Raw genomic sequence first — 23,123 nt, 5'->3', positions numbered from 1 at the left:
CAATTGGTATCAGAGCTTCAATCTTGGAAAAGGGTTTAACTGCCTAAAGAGAAAGATCTTATCAATGGAAGGCTATAAATAATCTCGGAGGATTGCGTATCTGCAAGAAGAGCTAGATCATGCTAATCAAGTAATTGCAGACATGCAAAGACAAATGCAAAAATCTCTGAAAATAAGAAGAAGATTATCTGATGATTTGCAGGACTCTCAAGAGTTAGTGGAACAAATTGAGACATCATCTGAGAACAATATATCTGAAGAGACAGAAGAAATGATTGTAGTATTGAAAGAAAAGAACAAAGCACTGGCTGATTACCTAAAAGCAATGAAAAGAGAACATGAACATTTCAACACATAGATGACTGAAAATCTTGATGCATTGAGGACAGCCAAGGATAAAGTAAGAGATCTAGAAAGAGTGAAACAACAACTTGAAGTCTTAGTATCTGATAAGAATGATGAAATCACAAGGTTGACTGGAATTCAACAAAACCTATCAGATCAACTAGGCTATGCACATCATGAAGCAAATCTGAAAGATGATGAGAATCAAGAATTGAAACTTGAAGTATCAAGGTTGACCGATGAACTTGAAACAGAGAATAAATCCAAAGAAACACTGAAGAAGAGTTATGAAGCATCAAATATGTTGGATGAGCAACTGAATGCAAGAAGACCCAACAAAGATGCCGGTTACAAAGGAAAATACTCTACCGAGAAGGGAATTCATACTACCGAGAGAGGAGAATCATCAAAGCAAGCTGGAAACAAGAAGAACATCAAAAGAAAGAAGCCTATGTGCAACTACTGTGGAAATCAAGGTCACACTGCCAACATGTGCCAAATCAGAAAAGGTAAGCAACCGAATGTCACTAAGTCCAATGGTTATTGTTACAATTGCAATAAATATGGTCACACATCTAATTAATGTAGGACAAAGTCTATTAACAATTATCAAAAGGTAAAATTCAAAGGGTTTTGTAAAAACTGCAATAGATATGGACATAGTATCGAGAAGTGTTGGTTTAAGCAAAAGAACTATATGTGGTCTGGACACCGAGCAAATGCTAGAGGTTACCGAACTCACACAAATCCTTACCGACAGTATTTTGCAGTACCATGGGATTACAATACAAGGATATGGTGTGAATGTTGTGGAAGATATGGACATATAAGTGCCAACTGCTTTATAAGGTTTGGGATGAACAACTGAAGATCATGGAGAAATCCCAGTATGACATGTTTTCATTGTCACAAAGTTGGACACTTAGCTGGAGGTTGCAGAGATCAACCTAGAAAAGACACTGAGGAAATAAAAGAAAAATTAAAGATGATTTGGAAAAAGAAGGAAATTGTGTCAAATGAAGAAAGCACCTTACCTACCGAGTTAGGTGCTCCTATTCCAAATTAATCGATAAAGGTATGAAGGGACTGCATTTTCTCAAGGTTAAATCTTAACTGTTCCTATTCTATTATGTACTTAATTCAAAATCTACATAATTAAGATGTATTAGTAAGTTTGAAATTCTATCAAAGTCTTTTGGAGCACTTTACAGGAAACCTGTCAAGTCGGTGAACACAGGAAACCTGTCTAGTCGGTGAATGAAGGAAGTTTGGTTACTCGGTTAAAGCGCAAAAGGAAGGAAAGTTTAGTGGAACCGAGTGCATTTAATGTTTTTGACCTAACCCGCACGGAGCTCGATAAGGTATTTTGTGTACTTAAAAGCATTTTCGCGGTCATTTTTACTTACCAAGTTTTTGATAAGAGCATAGAAAAGCGAATCTAAGGTGATCAAACCTCCTACAAAGCAAATTCAAGGTATTTACATCAATCTCAACGCATTGTTAAGTTGGTTTACCGATCTTATCAAGTTGCTATTATCTGCTAAGTATAAAGCGTCTGCCGTTTGAAATCCTGAAACCCTAAGGATCCTTTGTTAGCTTTTATATGAAATCTACAATGGCATCTAAGATCCAAGATCCCATCATTGTTAATAATGTTGAGAAGCCCTCTCTAAAATATTCTTTAACTCCCAAAGTTGCTTCTGAATCGGATGACAAAACTGCATTTTCACTCATCCCGGATAGAGTGTTATTAGTCGAGGATGTGAGATTCTTCACCAAATGTTGTGTTGAAGAACTCGGTCATGTTGAAATCAAAGACACCTATGATGAGTTGTGTACTGATGGTAAATTAAATAGCAAGTATGAGCACATCAAGATCAAGGGATTAACTAAAGGCCTAACCTATCCCCGTGTGTTCAAACCCCAGTGGGTCAAGTTTGTTCTAAGCAGAGTTCACGATGATTTCATGTGGCTAGAAGAGCAACCATTTAAGATTACCAAGGAAATCATTCATCTGATTACCGGTTACCCTATTTATGATCATGCCCGAGCCCAAAAGATGATATCACAGAAGGAATTGATCAGTTTAACCATAGTGGAATCTGATTACAGAGGACTGAAATTGAACAATGTCACAGATGAAGAACTAAAATTTTCCATTAGAGTAATAGGTTACTGCTTCTTCCAATCAGCAAGGGAAAACCGTGTACCCTGTGCAGCAGTAGACCTAGCATACAAACTTGTGAAAAAGGGAATGAAAATTGATCTATGTGAGGTGTTGCTGAAAAACCTATTTGAGAATCTGAACACCATCAGGAAGCCGAAGAAGAACAACTCCACTAATACACTAAAGTTTGGATCATTACTTGTATGCATCTTTTTCTATTTTGAAAAATTCTTTCCATCAGTCGGTAAAGTTGTTTGGGAACTACACCGACCAATCACCCATCAGATTAATGACTTCATTAAGAAGCTAGGAGATAATTTCAATGATATTATGGATGATTACTTCAATAAGTTTCAAGAGAAAATGCATAACAGATATCGAATTCCACCCCAGCTAGTGGAGAAATACAAAAATGACATATGTTTTGAAGTAGACACTGATTAATGTTATGTGAATGTTGTGGAACCGAGAACTCAGTCTTTGTCACCTATGGGTTACGAGATTGATTTTGACATCACACAACAAAAAAATGATGCATTTCTCACATTACTAAAGCATGCTACCGAGTTGAGGTATGGAACCTATGAGGAAGTGAAGGAAAAGGTAAAGATGAGCATTGTAGTACCCAAAGCTACAAGAAAGGCAACAAAGATGCTAAAGGCATTATCAGAGAAATTTAGAGAAGATTCTTCCCCCACACCTGTCAAAGGCACTATAGCTATTACCGAAGAGGAATCTGAAGCCCAAGAGGCAGCTATAACACTCAGCACTAAATTGCCTAAGGGTAAAGTGTTGAAAAGAAAGAAACTGGATTCATCAAAGGCCTCACCAACTCCTCTAGTAAAGCGACCTAACACAAGAGCATCTACAGCTTCACCGAGTAAGAAAAAAAAGAGTGTTATTGTTCCCAAGGTAACAAAAACATACAAGAAATCTACTCGGAGACTCATTTTGGCAAAAGAGTAGTGATACCGAATATGAGGATGCAAGCAAATTTTAGATTGTCAAGAGCAAGAAGGTAAATGTACATAGTGTTGAAAACTTCTGTGCTAATCTGAAAGAATATGGTGGATTTGGAGGATTTAGATATGTTAAGTATGAAACCAGAAATAATGATGAAAAGAGACAAATTGAAGAAGCTGTCATCTGCACACTTCTAAAATTCCGGTTAGCTCCATTGGAACTATCTAAGTCACTTCCAAATGAACTATATTTACGTATTGATAATAGGTGGAAGTATGCAATGGGCTCGGAGAAACATATCAGAGAAAGAAGTCTGGTACATCTCTTTCCTGACATGTTAGTAGCTGAAATAAAAGAACATCTGACAACCTACAACTCAAAGTTTCTCGTCAAACAGAAAGCCTTAAAACTGATGAATGGTCTGTATATTAAAGTGGAAAATGAGACAAAAGCAAAGTGGCAGGAAATCTTTAAAATCAAGGATGCCGGTGAGCAAGCTATAGTTGAAATTGTTGATGTCACCGAGCAAGATCCTAATGTTACTGAGCAAGATCCTGATGTTACCGAGCAAGACCCTGCTGACACCATTCAAATAGATGAAGATGTCATGGATACAGAGGCACCAGAATAGGAAATGATAGAAGGCAATGAATATGCAAAACTTGTATCTAGTGAATTAGTCTTGGAACAAGTTTAGCCTTATCCACCGGTTAATCAACCTGTCTCAACCGAAACCCCTCAGGATACGGATCAAGGCACCGAAGGTCACAAGTCTACAACAGGAGAAGGTACTACTCAAGAACAGACGTCTCAAGCACCTTCAAGCACTGAAAATGTTGTAACTAAGACACTGAGTATTGAGACACCAAAGGACACTACAAAGGCTAAAGAAACCAACCAAAGTGTTGCCTCTACCGAGCAACCTACCGAGGGTCATCAAGCCTCACAAGCCATTGTCTTAGTTCCATTGATGAAAGGTAAAAAAAAGAAGATGAAAAAGCATAGTTTTAAAGTTGATTTGTCAAAACCAATAGTGTTGCCCAATATAGACATATCAAAATTAAAGGGGCAAGCACTCATTGATGTCGGTGAACTATGCAAAGCTAAGGCCGAACAAGAGAAGCAAATGGCGATTCAAAAGAAAAATAAAGTACTTCAGAAGGTGAAAGCACTCTTAATAGATATGCTACCTGAAGCTATTGTGTCAACAGATGCTGCCATCCACATTCAACTGGATGAACTCCTAACAAAGATAGAGACATCTGGAGTAGATGCATTAGAATATTTGAGCAAGCTAAAAGACAAGGAGCTCACTGCAAAAATGATAGAAGGGGTACAGAAAGCTATAGCTATTGGCAAAGTTAAACTTGTCAAATTTATTGCTGAGTTGACTCCTCAACTCAAGCACATTCTTTATTTATTTCAGAAACTCTGCACATTTTCTTTATTCATTAAAGACATAAAAAATAAAACAACAACAATTGAGAAAGAGATCACCGATCTCTCAAATAAGTTGACCACAGAGCCAAATTCAGTTCAGAATTTTTATACAAAGCTACAACAGCTAATGGCTCAACAATTGGACCTAAGAAATGAAGAACACAAGATCAGGATGGACATAATGACACTTCAAATGTTATTCCTTCCTCATCTTTCATCCGTCCAAGAACAGATCAACCGAGCCACCTCCTTATCTACTACAAAGAGGGAAGCACTCTAGATGGTTTAATCTCATTATTGGCTGATATTCAAGCACAAAATTCTTTAATGGACAGTGTAAAGGATGCCCTCTCTGTCGCTCTCACTGAAGCACGAACCAAGTACAAATCCATTTTTGACCAGTTGCCTCCACCAAATGGTAACTAAGTCTTGATGTTTGTCAAAAAGGGGGAGTGATATAGTATTTTAAGGGAGTGATATAGTATTCAAAGTATCAAACAAAAGGAGTGTATTATATAGGGGGAGTATACTGAGCCGAGCAAGCAGAACATCCAAGAGCAGTGTACTGAGCAGTGAACAAAACAGTAAACATAACAAGTGCAACACACAGAACATTGATCACCGAGCATGCAAAATCAGAGTTTTGTACAGTGTATTGATAAGGGGAGTATATCTAGATTTATTATTTTATTGACTATTGTATATACTGTCAGTATAGTCAAATTTTGCAAGTATATAGATTATTGAGTTATAACTTTGAAAGTAGTTTTTGTCAAACATCTCAACTAATGTCAAAAGGGGAGATTGTTACTACTTATCAAGTTGCCATTAGTTTTATGTTCAAAGTTATTCTATTTACTCTAGTCAGTTATCTCTACCGAAACATTCAGTTGGTATGCACAGTCTAGTTGGTTATAGAAGAAAGTAGTCTCAGAGCGTAGTATACACCGAGCTGTCTACCAAGTATCATTCCATGTCTATCGAGCAGCAAAGATGACACACCAAGTTGTTATACACCGAGTGAAACATGTTACCAGATTCATTGAACCTGGACATACATATGAAAACGTGTTACAAGATCGAGGCACATAGAACCGTTATCACATTGGAAATTGCACTTAAAGATTGTGTATGATTTTGAGGTCATCTAACCAATGAAATATTTTGCATGGTTATTCATTTGATAAAACATGTTTGTAAGATCGAAGCAATGAATGGATCACCGACATAAGAGATCTATTTATACAACATGGATTAAGATTAGAAATATACATGTAGCATGACAGAAAGGAAGATATAGAAATATACAAAGCAAGACATGTGAAAGCACTAAGTGTTATGACTGTTACAGAGACACAGAGGTCACCGAGAAGGATTTCAGAGAACATTCAGACAACATTCAGAGAACAGAGTAAATAGAAGGGTTTACCAAGTTACTATATGGGTTACCGAGGTATGCTATAAGCAAGGTAATCTTATTCTAAGCACATAGAATTTGCTATAACATTCCAGATGTAAAGTTGCAGATATTTGTAATAATTTTATTGTAATATTTTGAAGTTGTAAGAGAAAACTTTAACAGGGTAGAAGACTCTAATCAAGTCTATAAATTGTAAAACCTCTAACCAAGTGCAACACTTAGATGAAGTGTTGTAAAACCCTTTAGCAAAGTAGATCTAACAGATCTTGTTACTCCTAACAGGGTAAGCTATCAGAAATAGCTAAACATGTAGCTCTAACCGAGCACCCTTTATTATTGCAGTAGTGAAGTTGTGGGTGCCATCCCCATCGTAGTTTTTCTCTCTAACCAAGAGTTTCTGCGTAACCAAAATATATGTGTTATGGAGTGAATCATGTATGGATGTTATCTATTTGTTTTAGCTTTATATTATGTTACTGCACTATTTAGTTTGTGCATAATAGTAAAGTTATTGTTGAAGAAAAGTTTTGGAGTACTGATTCACCCCTCCCCTCTCAATACATTAGCTTTCCATATATTGCCTAACACAAAGATCCTAGGGGATTGAATCAATCTTGACTAGGTGAAATAGAAAATCTATTCATATTGATGGGTTGGTAAGGGTCAACTTTTGTGCCAAAGAAGACAAATTGAGCATTACCATGCATTTTGACAATACCAAATGTAGGTGCAAAATAAATGAGTTAAGAAATAGGGCATGCACTTTTATCCCTTATATTGATGCTCTTGAATTACAAGCAACTTCGTCACATTGTACTAAAGAGTGAGTAAGTTAACAACTACATTACCTTAGTTTGAAAAGTAATTTTTTTTTAAGAAATACAATAGCTCCTACACAAATATTTATGCTAACTAAAAGTAAATAAACAATGATAAATAGATGAACCTATATCTAAGGAGTTGGATTTAGAAACAACTACTTGATTGCATATGAAATATAAATAAAATGATAAAAATAAAAGCACGCCTTGAAGTTAGAGAAGAGACTAAAATGACTATGACAAATTACTGATACATGTTATTTGAAACTAGATTTTAGATAAACAAGTTGAGATGTCTATGTTCTATGAAATCTATGACTATGCTTGGACCTAGATTCAATTTGTGCTTGTGGCCTAGATCCCTATAGTTTTTTGATACTCGCAATAAATTTTTTGTCTTTATTTATGCCTACAAATGAAAGAAATGGTGTTGTTGAAGAACATTGTTGAAGTTTACTTAATTAAGGTGTGGAAGTGTACTAATTCCTCCTTGCACCTCGATTGAGCAATTTTGATTAAAATTTGAAAACACATCAAGCAACATACACAACTAGCAATGGTATAGTTAAGTTAATGAGGATTTTGAGAGTGGAAAAAAAGTGTAATGAACTTGATGAAAAGACTTTGTGCAGGAACTAGGTTTTTCATATCTGTTGATGTAAAAATTAGTTCAACAAGAGTGATTGATGCAAAATAGAGTTATGATAGGGACATGCATGATTTTGAGTGACACATGATGGTATTGAGTGATTAGGAATTATGATGGTTGGTACTACATAATGAATAGTGATGTAGAGGTGATCGCCTTTTATATATGCTCTAGGTGTACAATTTAAATATTTTGATGTGAGAAATGATAAATTATTACTTAGAATTAAGTCATAGAGTATGATTCAAAACATTGATACAAAAAAGATATACAACCAAATCTAGTTCATCTTTCAAATTCATTAACACATTGTGGAAACTTAAAGTCTTTAATAGAATTAAATCAATTTGAAACTAAACTAATTTTTTAAATTTGAAAAAATAATTAAAAACTCTACTCACAACAAATTATTCCAATCTCAAAATTCTCCAAATAGTATATAGTCCTTTTTTAAATATAATTTTTAATTTAAATTTATTAAAAATATCAAATCGATCAAAATCATAAACTTAAAAAATACATAAAACACTTGAGAAAATGGTATAAAATGAAAGATGAAATTGTGAACAATGCACTTCTCATCCTTGAAATTTTAAGGCTATTGTTGAATGGGCCTACATTTTCTATATCCTACTCAGCATAAGTTAAGTTTGGACTTGGATCGAGATACAAGGGAAATATTTTAATATTTTTTTTAAATTTTTTTTTTTAAAATTTTTTATATATATTTTTATTGGTAATGAGCCGAAGCCGATAAGATGTACATACCCTACCCCTTTTTGGGATTTGAACTTGTGACCTCTCTTTCAAGAGCACAAGTTCTCCACCACTAGGCCAACTCAGGTTGTACTGATCCAAGGAAAATGTTGCCCTATTATACCTTTACAAAAAAACTTAGGCCTGTTAAACATAACCCTAAAATTGATGTCAAACTTGTTCCAATTTGGTCCAAAATGTTTGTGGTGTTGGTGCAGTTGTTTTGTTAGTTGTTCCATAAGTGCTTGGGTCTAGAATCTGGTGTTGGTATTGAGTATTATTTTTATCGTTATTGGATATAGTTTTGGTATTGTAGATATGATGATGATGTGGTCCAGAAACATCTTTGTGTTCTCCAAGTGTTGTTTGTTGCTGGTTGTAAGAGCCTATGTTTGACCTATCCTTAGGCCTGGATATGATTTGCAAATGTGTGGTTATTATGTTATGGGTCTTACCGTAGCATGTGGAGATCTGGATTTGAGTTATGTGCATTGGAGCTTTTTTTTTTTAATTGGTAATTACTTATATTGATGTGTAGCATGTGGATATGTTGTTGGTTAGGTTCCAGTGAATGTGGATTGATGTATTAATGCTTAGGAGATGTGTTTTGGTCATGTCTTTCTCCCGGAGTGGATTGACATGTGTGTTTTTGGTTTGGAAAGTATATTTTGATTCAGGTCGACTTGGTTCTATCTTGTATATAAGGCATATGTGTGTTTGAGTTGTAGAGGTGAAATGTGTGAGAGTATAGATGATGTGGTAAAAAGCGAAGATCAAAGGAAGTTTGACCAGAGTAGAAGAGTTGTGTTCGAATGATATGCAAGTTGTGTTGAAGACTGTTGCAGAGAATTGAGATAGAGTGTTGGTAGTTGAGACCAAAGTTGTGTGTGTTGATGTTGGTTGTTTGATGCAGAGTTCAAGGATAGCTTCACGATCATGAGATTTTTCTTTTCGAATCATTTTTTTATGTATCTTACCTTGAGTGCAGTTAGCTTCAGGTTTTGAAAGTCCTCTTTGTATCTTGTCCCATAAGAAGTTAGCCTTGGTGTGCAAGTTCAGAGCAATGAGCTCTCTTTTGTAATCATTTCTATTTATAGTGGATATATTCTTGTGGGTTGACTCCCACCATGGTTTTTCCTTGTTTGGGTTTTCCACGTATAAATCTTGGTGTCTGTGTGTTGATATGTGTTGTTGGCTAATTGTTTATATGCTGCAATAATTTATTTCTTTAGACTGAATCATCCCCCCCTCTCAGTCCTGCCTTGGGTTCAACATTATTTCCTTAAAAACTATTACGCATGCTTTATATTTTGCAAAGGGCAATGTAGCAATTATCACCCACTCTTTAGAGAAATGCCACAAAGTTGTTTGTAGTTCAAGACAATTAATATACTAGAGAAAAGTTCATATCATGTTCTTTTACTCTTTTTTATTGAACCTATTGAATTTTGCAACACAATCTCCTGCAAGATCAAATGACAAACAAAAGACACCTTCCACATGAGAGAGCTACACAAAAGAATGCTATATTACTCAAAAGCAAAGAATACAAAATGAATTATAACTGTACAATGAGGTGCTTATAAAGAAAGCACAAAGCTAAATTTAGGAGAAATAAAGTGCAAGCATGAGAAGCTAAATAAAGCTCAACTCTAGCTAAAGTAGTGCATAAAAGTTAAACTAGATGCACAACCAACATGACTAAAAAAAAGCACTCCTCAGTGAACTTAAGCAAAAAAGAATAACTAGTTGCAAAAAACAACTAATTAATAACTAAATAAGCTCTAACACCCCCCCCCAGTGAAACTTAGGGTGAGTATAAAAAATCTAAATGCATGAATGCGAAAATGGGTCCTGACAACAAAAGGTTTGATCAGGTACCCATGTACAAACAAATGAAGTCTCTCTAAATAGAAAAAAAGGAGAAAAACCATGTGGGAAAAAACCCCTCTCCAGAAGTGAGAGATGCAAAGCATGAAAAAAACATGAATTGCTAAAAAGGAATGAAGGACTAAGAAGCCTCCGCCAATGTCCAAAAAGAAAAGGAACATGAAGAACATCCTCAAAGCACAAGGAGTTGTAGACAACCGTCGAATGATAACTGCTATAGTGCTGAATGAAGAACCTCCTCTAAAATTAAGATGATGATCAGGATCAAGAATATAACAATCTGCATGAGTGCCCCTAACGACACTACTCAAACAATCAAATGGAAAACAAAGGCAAAACATCTGTCAATCGAAGATACAAATGACACATGAATCTACATGAGCGACCCCAACAACACTACTCAACCATGCAAGACTAAATTGCTAGTCGAAAATACAGGTGACAAGAGTATGAAGAACACTGGGGCGTGTGCACAAAGATGGTGGTCATAAAAGTGGACACCACCCAAAAAAAAAATGGAAAAACAAGTAGTGCGTACACGGTTTTAAAATTTGAAATTCCCGCGTACATGCTTAGGTTTGTTCTTCCTGAGCCTAGAAAAGGTAGCGTGTATGTGTTGCTTTTAGGAAAATAAGCGCGTATGCGCTATGACTAGGAAAATGAGCACGTACGTGATGCTCATAGGAAAATGAGCGCGTACGCGCTAATAATCCAAATAAAACCGCGTATGTGGTGCCTAGTAAAAAAAGTTTAAAAAAAAAACTGGGTCTCATTTACCCGTGAATAGCGCATTTTTAACTTCATTTTTTCCTCATTTCCTCTCCTAAACTGCGAATGGGGTGCTAGATTTGTCCTCCAAGCTATGGATCAAGGTTAGTTTTTGTTTATTTTTGTCTTTCTTTCTAGTTTATGCAATTTGTTTTACATTTTGAATTTAATTTCATTAATTTTGATTAGGTTTTTTCATTTTTTGTTTCAAAAACTAGATTCTTCTAATCCAGAACAAGAACAACCAAATGCACCTCCTGAAAACCCACAAGAACAACCAAATGCACCTCCTGAAAACACACAAGAACAACCCCCAATTCCTCCTTTTGATCGCACACCCGAAACACAGGAAGAATTAATTAATCAGTTAGGACAAAATCCATCTAAAATCAATAGACTGATTGTTAAATTGAAAACTTCTGAACTTGACCATCATCAATCCCTCGCCACTAGCCTAGAAACATTAGCTAGCGGTGCCATAGCTGTTTCCACATAAATTACCAAATGGGGAAGCTTTAGGGATAGGTGTCGTCAATTCTATGCCAATGGGCTATCATACGATGGAGTAAAAAACAAAAATATTACTAAACAAAAAATATGTGCCCTTTTTGTTGATCCCAAAACTGGTCAGTCATTACCTCTTAATGCAAAGAGGTTTCCCATACATTGGTGTACCAATGCGTAGATGAAGAATCTTTTTTGGCAGAGGTGGTGGATGGTCTTTGATGATCCACCTTGTAATAATTATCAGGTGCCATTATATTTTTTGAGAAAAATATATTGTGAGTTTGTGTTCAATGTGCGGCCAAACTATTTTGACATGAGAGAGTTTCATGGTAGAGGTGGTGGCTCTGCCCAAGATAGACCTAGAGCCCATAGGCAATTACTCGCGGAGAGTCGCTGCCCCCTAGCACCCAAACCCAAGGTGCATCAGGCTGTCCCATTAGAGCTGAAAGAGTCAATGGAGCTACAGACTCTTCAGGCCGCCACAACATTGACTGGTGCCATCATCCAACATGGGACGTCATTAGCACACCCTATTGTATTGGATGATGAGCCATTAGAGGGCGACAAAGAGCCCATCCAGCATATTTGTGTCAGTTGCTCGAGGATAGATGATGCAGTCGGTGCAGATGGATCCTCATATCATCTGTGCATGATTTGCAGCTATAGATGTCAGGCTCACACAGTTGAGGATGTCGCGCTGACAGATGAGTTGATGGACATGGTGTTTGCCCATGAGCCACAGACACAGGTGTGTTGATTTGAATTCATAACATTTTATTTATCAGTCACTTTAAATTTGTAATTACATAAATGAATTTTCATTTATACATCGATTTAAATTGAGACAAATAATATGCATTTTAGGATGCAGCAGAGGTATCCCATACACCTCCCCCAGTTACTATAGCCGCAACTTCGATGCCTGAGGTATAAATTTTGTAACATGTTAAAATAGAATAGTACACTTTGAATTCAAAAAAATACAAGATATACTAACTATCTTTAATGCTTGGTCCAATTTCTGGTTTGTAGGTGTTGACAGGGGATGAAATGTCTCATATTGATGACATCACGCTCTCAACGATCGATTTTGGCCTACAAGGCTATATGGTATCATATTGTGTACAACTATTTTTATGTATTGTTTTGATGGAATATGCAAGTCATTTCATTTTAGATTTTTAAAATTATGTTTAATTTATTATTTGTACTAATATCTCATGTTAATTTTGTTTTTTTAGGGTACCCCCTTTGTGTCTAGGGCTCATCCTAAGAAAAAGAATTCCTCGAAGACGCCAAAACATGGGTAGAAGGTAATTGAATACATTTTTAGTTGTACAATTGTTTGAAAATGTTGAAATCAAGTATTAGTTGGGGTTTGTAGATTGATTAGTGTTTTTTGTCTATTTTACATGTACAATGGCCATTGAGCTTTGTGGATTTGTTGAATGCACCTGATTCGCCCACGGATCAAGAGAGGGCAGAGGTATGTATCTATACTTTATTTTCTTGATTTCATGATTATATGCACGTGTACATGTGAACTTGTGATATATTATAATCTTATAATTTTTTCATACAGGAAATATCCATACCTATTTTGTCAATGGCAAACCCTCCTCCTTGCACTGGAGAAGCATCTCAGGATCCGGTACACTTTTGTTTGATATGTAAAATTAATTGTTTTTAACCTTCAATACTTATCATTATATTAATTGTATTTAATCTTTGAATATTTTTTGTATAGGTAATAATGACAATTTCTACATCGATGGTGAGCCATCCTTAGTCCATTAGAGAAGCATCTCAAGCACAGGTACGTCATTGTTCTCTATATTATAGCTTTTAAGTGTTTTTGGTATATTTATGTTAGTACATTATATTAATTGTACATTTAATCTACAATAGACCCCTTCGCGGTACGACCATAACGTGGATCCATTTAAGTATGTCTTCAAGAAAACTCCTAAGAGTGACAAGGAGAGGAGAGCGAAGACATTAGCTCCTAGATCAGCTGATGAGGTAATCTACATTTCAATTGCAAAGGAATTAAAGTTAAATGCATAGTTATGTTGTTAATTGTGAACTATTTTCTACAAAAGAATTCTAACTTGGCTTTTGAATTGTGGTTTTGTAGCCATCTACAGAGCCACGTACTGCATCAAAGAGGCTTGATTTTGATGATCCACCACAAGTTTAGGATCATATAGTGTTAGTTTTGGTCATAGAATGACCAATACATGTAGATATATTCTACATTTTTATTGTATATCGATTTGGACATGGCATATGCCACATTTTTGTAATACTTGTATTGACTTGGCAGACATGCCTTTTTTATATATATAAATATCGATATTCGATCCAATAAATGTGTAATGAGTTCATTATTTTGTATTCGTTGTATTTTGTGGTTGTCCTTTTATAAATTTAAGTGAATATTTGCATATGTAATCAACAATATGAATATAAACAATAAAAATATATGATATAAAACATTGCAATCGTGGAATATGATTTGATAAAATTTCTAAAATGTTGAATTAACCCTACAAAACTCCTTGTATTTAGTTCATTATTGTGTATTCGTTGTATTTGGTGGCTGCCCTTTTATAAATTGAAATGAATATTTGCATATGTAATCAACAATATGGATATAAACAACAAAAATCGACAATATGAATATAAACAACAATGTGTTTGGTGCGAGAGCACCCTCATGCTTGCAATGGTCAAATTTTGTTCGTCGTGTGCACAAACCAACGTCGCGAGTGTGTCTAGGTGGGCAGGTTTATGCTAGGCATGCCCCTTTCATGCATCCCAAAGCGCTGGAACATCGAGAGTCATACCGTACCGGTGCGATCTCTTAATTGCCCTGAGTCCAAAAAATTGTCAAAATTTGACAGACTGTTTCTTCAAATCCAAGACACATATGGTCTATCCATTTTATCCCGTGGGGTTTCATGAGGCTCCTCTACAATGGCCTATCTCGGTTTTCGACGACTCGGAGCCATTTTCAATTAGTAGCATTTTTTCGCCTACTCCAAAAACCGTCAGTTGCATGCAATGAAAAGTTGCAAGATTGGCTAGAATTGATTTGGTTCGTCGTGTGCACAAATCGATGTCGTGAGAGAGTCTGGGTGGGAAGGTTTACGCTAGGCATGCCCCTTTCGTGCATCCCAAAGTGCCAGAACGTCGAGAGTCATTTCGTACCGGTGCGATCTCTCAAGTGCACTAAGTCCAAAAAATTATCAAAACTTGACAAACTATTTCTTCAAATCCAAGAAACATATGGTTGATTCGTTTGATCCCATGGGGTTGCGTGAGGCTCCTCTACAATGGCCTATCTCAGTTTTCGATGACTCAGAGCCATTTTCAATTAGTAGCATTTTTTGCCTGCTCCAAAAACCGTCAGTTGCATGCAATGAAAAGTTGCAAGATTGGCTAGATTTGATTTGGTTCGTCATGTGCACAAAGAGACATCATGAGCACATCCGGGTGGGCAGGTTTGCACTAGGAATACCCCTATCATGCATACCAAAGCGCCAGAACGTCGATAGTCATTCCGTACTGGTGCGATCTCTCAAGTGCCCTGAGTCCAAAAAATTGTCAAAACTTGACGGATTGTTTCTTCAAATCCAAGACATATATGGTTGATCTGTTTGATCCCATGGGGTCGCGTGAGGCTCCTCTACAATGGCCTATCTCAGTTTTCAACGAATCGGAGCCATTTTCAATTAGTAGCATTTTTTCGCCTGCTCCAAAAACTATCAGTTGCATGCAATGAAAAGTTGCAAGATTGGCTAGAATTGACTCGGTTCGTCGTGTACACAAACTGACATCGTGAGCTCATCCAAGTGGGTAGGTTTATGCTAGGCATGCCCCTGTCATGCATCCCAAAGCGCCAGCACGTCGAGAGTCATTCCATACTGGTGCGATCTCTCAAGTGCCCTAAGTCCAAAAAATTGTCAAAACTCGATGGACTATTTCTTCAAATCCAAGACACATATGGTCAATCTATTTAATCCTGTGGGGTCACATGAGACTCCTCTACAATGGCCTATCTTGGTTTTTGACGACTCGGAGCCATTTTCAATTAGTAGCATTTTTTCGCCTGCTTCAAAAACCGCCAGTTGCAAGATTGGTTAGAATTGATTCGGTTCATTGTGTGCACAAACCGATGTCGCGAGTGCATCCGGGTGGGCAGGTTTATGCTAGGCATACCCTTGGCATGCATCCCAAAGTGCCAGAATGTCGAGAGTCATTCCGTACCAGTGCGATCTCTCAAGTGCCTTGAGTCCAAAAAATTATCAAAATTTGACGGACTGTTTCTTCAAATCCAGGACACATATGGTTGATCCATTTGATCCTGTGGGGTTGTGTGAGGCTCCTCTACAATGGCCTATCTTGGTTTTCAATGACTCGGAGCCATTTTCAATTAGTAGCATTTTTTCGCCTGCTCCAAAAACCGTCAGTTGCATGCAATGAAAAGTTGCAAGATTGGATAGAATTGATTCGGTTCGTCGTGTGCACAAACCGACATCGTGAGCGCATCCGGGTGGGTAGGGTTACACTAGGCATGACCCTTTCATGCATCCCAAAGCACCAGAACGTCGAGTGTCATACCCTACCGACACAATGTAGAAGTTGTTTGACAACTTTTTTGACAATGTTTTTGACAACAATGACAATTTTTGCTCAAATTGTATCTAGTCTCAATCTATGACCCCTATGACCTGATAATGACTCAAATAATTCTCCAAGATTATACAAGAATCAAGAATGCTCATGATTGACCAGGGACACATCACATATACTCAAAACATAGTCACAAAACATTGACACACAAAATAGTCACAAAATATTGTCACATATTATTAAAAAATTTGCCTCTAAATATGGTCAAATCAACTATTGGCTATTTGATTATACAAAAAAATGTCTTACAAATCATCTCATGGGCTTTTATACAAAATTGGGCATTACAATATGTACGATTCAACTCATCGCCATTTTAATATACAAATCATCTCATGGGCTTTTATACAAAATTTGGCATTACAATATGTGCGATTCAGCTCATCGCCATTTTAATATACAAAATTTGGCATGTACATATGTACAAATCAGCTCATTGCCATTTAAATATACAAAATTATGCCCCTAAACTTGTAAAAATCAGCTCATGGGCATTTATATATACAAAAAATGAATATAGAACAATTCGTCGACGATTTATACAAAATTCTCAAAATTATTCTACTCTGAACCATAGAATCAATCAAGTGAGCCTTCAAGATTGTCTCTAACCCATATTGTGTCAAGTATTGCCTCGTGGTCAGATTCACGAACTTTCTATAAAATCTTGTTATGAGGTCTACCACGATACTTCATCAAATGAATATTTGTTGCAACAACAAGGTTAGAGAAATGAAGAATATGTCTGTGTGTTTCAAAGTCCTCGAACAACCAAACATCCAAATTCTTGATAGGGTATCTCCGAAGCCATGTTCCTATCATGACAACACACCCTATTGGGTAATCAATACCCTCTCCGTCAATGATTGTGGTTGTCAATTTTCTTTTAGGCTCAACACAACGACACAAATAGTAATATGTTCCTTCTTCATTGTTCTCTTTTGCAACAACTGCATACACATGACTTGCATTTTATAAAGTGCTAATTAATACCAAAAATAAAGTATGATGTACAACAAAATGAACCAAAAAGAATATTTGCAAAAAAATTAACTCAAAAAATCACCTAAATCCACTAGGTCGGATACATGGTCAAAATACACCGATGTCTCCATCTGGCTCAATTGTAGTGCTTTGGGAATTTGATATGAATCAAGGGGAACCAACGGTCTACAAGACCATTTTTCAACCCACTCTTGTGATTCACATTCTTCCCACAAACAATATATGCATGAAGAGAAAAAACATACCATCTGTCTCATATAAATTACCAGTGAACTTGAATTTGAACTCATAAATGAGTGCATGTCACTCGATCTTGCAACTATACAACAATCTAGATAGTTTTCAATGTTAGATTCAGTGATAAACCAAAAATATCTACAAACCAATGACGTACCTAGATTACCTGGACCCATCGTAGACTTACACCATTGCACAATTGTTTCTGCATCTACCAACTCAACACCAACTTCATACTAAATTCTTCCCTAGGTAGGGCTCCTTTCACACATGCTCCTGCACCATCGTGCTCTCCCTTACCATGTCCAGCCTCAGTGAAATTCCAAAAATGTTGTACACCGCTTGTCACATGCATCCTTGTCAACCAATAAAATATCCTTGCATTCTTGAATTGTGCGGTGCAATTATCTGACCATATTAAGTGTCAGTTGTATCGTATGTTCCTTTCCCTTAAACTATCATAGAAAAATTTAAAGCATCCCTGTACAAACTCCGATGAATGAGTATGATCATCACTTATGTAGAAGTGATACTCTCTTACAACCTTTCTATCCTCCTTTGTGCTATCATCTGCATACATGAATGCTATGTGTACAAAAATAGAAACTTGTGTAGAGTGATAATACATGGATTGCACTTCATTTTGAGGTTGTAGTGTATAATTTTCAGTGAAATCAACGATAGAGACAATGGTGCCAAGAGGAAATGTGTCCTTACATAACTTGAATTGCTCATCTAATCATCGAGCTCTATGTGTATGCATTATGTACTCATAAACTAGTTTCTCTTGAAACAATTTCATAAATTGAGCTACACATATATCATTTTTCACTAGCTCACATCTCTTCAAATCTTTTCCATCTTTAACTCCATATGTGACTGTCTTGTATTTTCCGAAAGAAACTAGTTTCGTACCAATTTCATGTGTGCTCTCCAAATGTACGCATCTTGGTAAACATTGCAAACCACCACATATAGCACAAGAACCTTCCAAACAAGGCATCTTATAATAAATGCAACCATCATGTCTATTACATACCACACTTGAAATAAATTCTCTTACCGACTTAGGAGGTGCTTGTATATTACATTCTTGCAAAACAGCGTTAGTGTGCAAAGTAGAACAAATATGACGAAAAATTCAATATGCATCCTACAACAACACGTGGTGCATACATGATTAATCTTAATATAAAAATGTTTTTCCATTTCAAAAAATCTTTGATAAATTCTTATTTGACGAAACTTTTGAAGGAGTCTTTCATAAAATTTAGTTTGAGTCATATCCAAATAGTGTTTGGCATGTGGCTCGCGATTTTTAGACCCAATTCGCCTTCTAACAACATCTCTTTGGTTGGGTGACACTCTTGTGTTGTCATGCCAAAAATTTTCAATTAATGTTTTTAGTGCATCAACAACAACCTTGTCTTTGCATGGTAGTCTACCTAAGAATGCCCAAAGAGAATTATTGTTAGGTTCCTCTATTTGTTCCTGCCTCTTTAATGCTTTACTTAATGTTGTTCTACTAACGTTTAATGACTTACTTGTTTTGCTTATCAAACGATCTTTTTTATTTTCTTGCTCATTATGGTTGAAGTAATGACACGTTGAGTAGCATTAGAATCTTTACTACGTGATTTTGAACCAATAGATTGATATGCATCAAATAGATTTCTGACAATAGTTCTTTCACTGTTACTTTCAGATGAACTTAGGCCTAAAATTTTCATTGTCTCTCTAAAATTCAAATTTTTAATCATTTGAACAATTAATTGACATCTTGCGGTTTGATTTAAGTTTTTAAAATAGTTTTGCCATATTATTTTAACCTTTCTCCTACAAGTTCGTTCATTCATTTTATTGGGCATTGACATCAATATATTCTCATCAATGTCAATTAGATACTTTGGTTTCCTACGAATGATTCTAGGAGGTGTTAACATCGGTGCATTATGTACATTCAATTCATCAAGTAGAGAAGGTGTAATATGTTCATCATTTAATTGATTATTTAATGCGGTATCTTATTCAATTGCATTAGGTTCAAATGGTAAATTATCAAATGTTTCTTCTTCAATTGCATTAGGTGCATTATATTCATTTGGTAAATCGAATTGAGATGTTGAGGTTGACATACCTTCTTCTCCCATTGTTCTTATGTCATGCAATTTCTTCATACACTACCTTTGTCTTTCCTTTTGAGTCTCTCATTGTTCCAATGTTCCTCACTTGTTCTTTCCCATGGTTGATATCAGTTAACCTAAATAGAATCATATTACATATATATGTAAAGAAAAGCTCATAAATAAACAAATAACCATAAATATGCATCTTATCACTATTTTTTGGAATCAAACTATTAACAATCACAATTCAATAATTTGAAAATCATGCAAAAACAAAAAATTCACTTACTTTTATATATACAACAGTGATAGAAGTGCAGACACAATTCCAGTGAGGCCTTCAACGACCTCAAAAACTTCTTTTGAGGTTGTTGAGACTCTCGGGCAACTAAAGCTATGTCTATAAACCATTTACGAGCTACATTAATAACCGCGTACGTGCTTATGAGTAATAATTACCGCGTACGCGCTCCTTTGCCTTAAAAAAGTTATGGCAGGGCAGTGAACTAATAGTTTTAGTACCCATATGTGCTATTGGTAGTAGAAAAGATGTGAATGAAAAGAGAGAGAGAGAGAGAGAGAGAGAGAGAGAGAGGAGAGAGAGAGAGAGAGAGAGAGAGAGAGTAGGGGGGAGGGAGAGAGGATGGGGACGGTGGAAGAGAAGAAGGGGTATGGAGGAAGGAAGAAGGAGAGGGAGAGGGAGAGGGGAGAGAGAGAGGGAGAGGGAGAGGGATAGAGAGAGGGAAGGAGAGAGAGGGAGAGATATAGAGAGAGGGGGGAGGGAAGATGAGAGAGGGAGATAGGTAGAGGGAGGAGAGAGGGAGAGAAGAGGGGAGGTGGGAGAGAAGAAGGGGTATGGAGGAAGGAGAGGGAGAGGGAGAGAGAGAGGGAGAGAGGGAGAGGTAGAGAGAGAGAGAGAGAGAGAGAGAGAGATGAGAGAGAGATGAGAGAGAGAGAGAGAGAGAGAGAGAGAGAGAGAGAGAGAGAGAGAGAGAGAGAAGGGGTATGGAGAAAGGGAGAGGGAGAGAGGGAAGGAGGGAGAGGGAGAGAGAGGGAGAGAGGGAGAGAAGAGGGGGGGAAGGGAGAGATAGAAGGAGGGAGAGAGGGAGAGAAGAGGGGGGAGTGAAGGTAGAGAGAGGGAGAGAGGTAGAGGGAGGGAGAGAGAGAGAGAGAAGAGGGGGGGTGGGAGAGAAGAAGGGGTATGGAGGAAGGGAGAGGGAGAGTAGGGGGGGGAGGGAGGGAGAGGAGAGAGGAGAGGGAGAGAGAGAGAGGGGAGAGGGAGAGGAGGGAGAGGAGAGGGGAGAGGGAGAGAGGGAGAGTAGGGGGGAGGGAGGGAGGAGGAGAGAGGGGGGGGAGAGAGAGAGGGGGGAGGGAGAGGGAGGAGAAAGAGGGGAGAGAGGGAGGGAGAGAGGGAGATAAGAGGGGGGAAGGGGAGAGGTAGAGGGAGGGAGAGAGGGAAAGAAGAGGGGGGAGGGAAGGTAGAGAGAGGGAGAGAGTAGAGGGAGGAGAGAGAGAGAGAGAGAGAGAGACAGAGAGAGAGAGAGAGGAGAGAGAGAGAGAGAGAGAGAGAGAGAGAAGAGGGGGCGGTGGGAGAGAAGAAGGGGTATGGAGAGGGAGAGAAGAGGGGGGAGGGAAGGTAGAGAGAGAGAGAGAGAGAGAGAGAGGAGAGAGAGAGGAGAGATGAGAGAGAGAGAGAGAGAGAGAGAGAGAGGAGAGAGAGAGAGAGAGGAGGGGTCTTAAGGGGTCACAGGACACCATATGACCTCTTAGGAAATAATACAACCTCTAATGACACCTAAGGGGTCATATGGTGGGATAATAAAATGATATATTAAATTTTAAAGTTATGAATAGAACATCATACAACGAGACTCCAAGCGAACAAACAACGAGGCTTCACTAAAAAGCAAGTGTAAGAACTTGACCCCAACCCTAAGAGTACTGCCTAACATATGATGCTATTAAATTTTCAAAGTTTATAGAATGATCTCGATTGTGACTATAGGAATTACAAACTTGATTTCTTTCATGGGTATGTACTATTCCAAGTTGTTTCGACAAGTGATGATCATCATATACTACCACTACCATGCATACAACAAACTTCAATTTCTTTAGGTGACAGGCATTGTGTAACAACATGGGAACTCTCGCATACCACCACTATCATTCTACAGGACATCATTTGTGTTACTCTCCCTCTTTCTCTTCCTACCTGTTGTTTCCTTCTGAAAAACACATTGCAGGTACTCTAACTCATCATGTTGCTTTGTTGACACTATTTTCCACATCTGCTCTGCTCATTAATAACACATTCGAGAAGAATATTGCTACAGGTTTCCTTGTGTGTCATGGTAATAGACCAGTGGTTCAATTTCAAACCCTAATCCTCCTATTAAATATACACACACAAATCCATCAGTCATCGAGACTCCAAGCGAACAAATAATGAGGCTTTGCTAAAAATCAAGTGTAAGAGCTTGACCTAACCCTAAGAGTACTGCCTAAGTTCTAAAACACATGATGTTATTAAATTTGCAAGTTTATAAGACTGATCTCAATTGTGACTATAGGAATTACACACTTGATTTCTTTCATGGGAATGTACCATTCCAAGCTATTTGACAAGGGATGATCATCACATACTACCACTGCCATGCATACAACAAACTTTAATTTCTTTAGGTGATAGGAGTTGTGTAACAACATGGGAACTCTCGCATACCCACCACTATCATTCTACATGACATCATCTGTGTTACTCTCCCTCTTTCTCTTCCTACCTGTTGTTTCCTTCTGAAAAACATATTGCAGGTACTTTGACTCATCATGTTGCTTTGTTGACACTATTTTCCACATCTGCTCTGCTCATTAAAAAACACATTCGAGAAGAATATTGCTACAGGTTTCCTTGTTTGTCATAGTAATACACCCATGGTTCAATTTCAAACCCTATTCCCCCTATTCAATATACACATATAAATCCATCAGTCAATTTTTTTAGGAGAGCATACATGATAAAAATCAAAGAGGAAGTTGCAGACAAGAAATAAATTCACTTACTTCTATAGAAGTGCAAACACAGTTGCAGTGGGGTATGGAGGGAGGGAGAGAGAGAAGAAGAGAAAGAGGGATGGGGTATGGAGGAAGGGAGAAGGAGAGAGAGAGAGAGAGAGGGAGAGGCACCTTGTATGCGTTTGAGAGGGGCAGACAATACACTTACATGTATATATATATATATATATATATGTTTAATATATTATGTATATACATATATTATATGTATATAAACATATTATATATACAATATCATATTATACACATATTATAT

This window comes from Cryptomeria japonica, chromosome 10 (genome assembly GCF_030272615.1).
Source record: "Cryptomeria japonica chromosome 10, Sugi_1.0, whole genome shotgun sequence".
NCBI classification, from domain to species: Eukaryota; Viridiplantae; Streptophyta; class Pinopsida; order Cupressales; family Cupressaceae; genus Cryptomeria; species Cryptomeria japonica.
This window is presented reverse-complemented; position numbering follows the sequence as displayed.